A 1,555-nucleotide genomic window follows, 5' to 3' on the forward strand; every position below is an offset into this window, starting at 1 on the left:
CTTTTTCTCTTATTACAATCTTCCATCTAAAGATGTGAAGCCAGAGAGCTGATCTTATGTCAGGTCAGATGATCTGCCCTCCGTTTTCTATTTCTGACACGAGAAATCAAAAATAAAGTGCAGCTCAGGAAGGGCTGGAAGCCTCTATCTCTGAATACTGAAAGATTGCCTCATTTTTAATTCGCTGTAAAATGAGAGAAGTTATCCCCAGATGTTGTTATCAGTGGAGGACCGAGAGCCCCCTGCACTTCTCATTGATACGGTGCCTGGCGTTGGAAAGTGAGGAGCAGATGTTTTGAAAACTCACATGGTGCTGGGGGTGCCCCTGGGGCAGAAATAAACCTGAAACTGTCAAGGGAATCGTGGCTCTGTTGTGCACTAGGTCGCCCAATCTCCAAGCACAGGGGTGGCCTGGAGGGCTTCGTTCATTGTCTGAGAAACCCCCCAGTGCTGGGATTTAGGGAGCTTCTTGCTCAGGTCCTGGGGAATCATCACGTTGAAATGGAATCCAGTGGGATGGTCCTACAGAGAGGAGAGAAATCAAGCAAATGGCCAAGGCCATCCCGCTTCTGCTTTGTGCCTTCGAACCATGTAATGTGACATTCCCAAGTTTGTGTTTTCTTTAAATTTCTGAAATTAGCCACACAAGTGGTTTAGTTGTTTCACACACCTTCTTCGGAGCCCACTTATCTAATTCAACAAGATTTGGAATTTTTAAAATATACAAATAGCAATTGTACTACTTATTGAAACCAAACCTCCAAAGCATGCTGGGGTTTTTTTTTCACCCTGAGCCACTGGTAGCCCTTTAGAAACATTTCCAACAGATTGTATGAGTGAGTGAGTGTGTGTGTGTGTGTGTGTGTGTGTGTGTGTGTGTGTAGTGTGGGCATGTGGGGGTTTTTGTTAAAAAATTTTAAAGGCACAGAGGGTAAGTTAGCAATCTAAATTTAAATTAACTTCTTGAACTATGCATATGTCCAGGCCTTATTATTTAATTTTCTTTCTTTGTGTGTGTTTTCAACTAACTGATAAAAAAGATCAGTCACAGGCCTGTCAGTAGGATGGGGTAAGGTGGTACCTTAATATTTGTCATCTTTGCCTAACTTACCCTGAGAAAACAAACAGCAAAGAAAGCAGCTTTTCATGCGTTATCAGCCATTCCAAACATCTGGTTTCTCCCCCCAATATAAATCACTCCAAGTCAGTGAAGGCTTAGTGATGATTTCATATAATTCTCTCTAAATAACAACAAAAACACCCATTAAGGAACCTAATAGATTAAACATGGCATATAATCAACTGAAGATTTAATTTTTGTGTTATTTGCCATTCATCCTGCTTTTGGTTAAGAAAGCTTTTGTTTTACAAAAGAATTTAGCAAAGGATCAGTACTTAGTAGGCATTCAATGGTGTTATATTAATGAAAAGCATTCTTAAAACTTAAAAAAATTAACCGGCTTAAGATACATTGGAGACAATGTACCAATTAAAAGTTCAGCCTATTTGACTGATAAAAATAATCCGAAATTGTATTTATATAACTTGTGAGGTT

The sequence above is a fragment of the Lipotes vexillifer genome, unplaced genomic scaffold, assembly GCF_000442215.2.
Source record: "Lipotes vexillifer unplaced genomic scaffold, Lipotes_vexillifer_v1.1 scaffold251, whole genome shotgun sequence".
In the NCBI taxonomy this organism is placed as follows: Eukaryota; Metazoa; Chordata; class Mammalia; order Artiodactyla; family Lipotidae; genus Lipotes; species Lipotes vexillifer.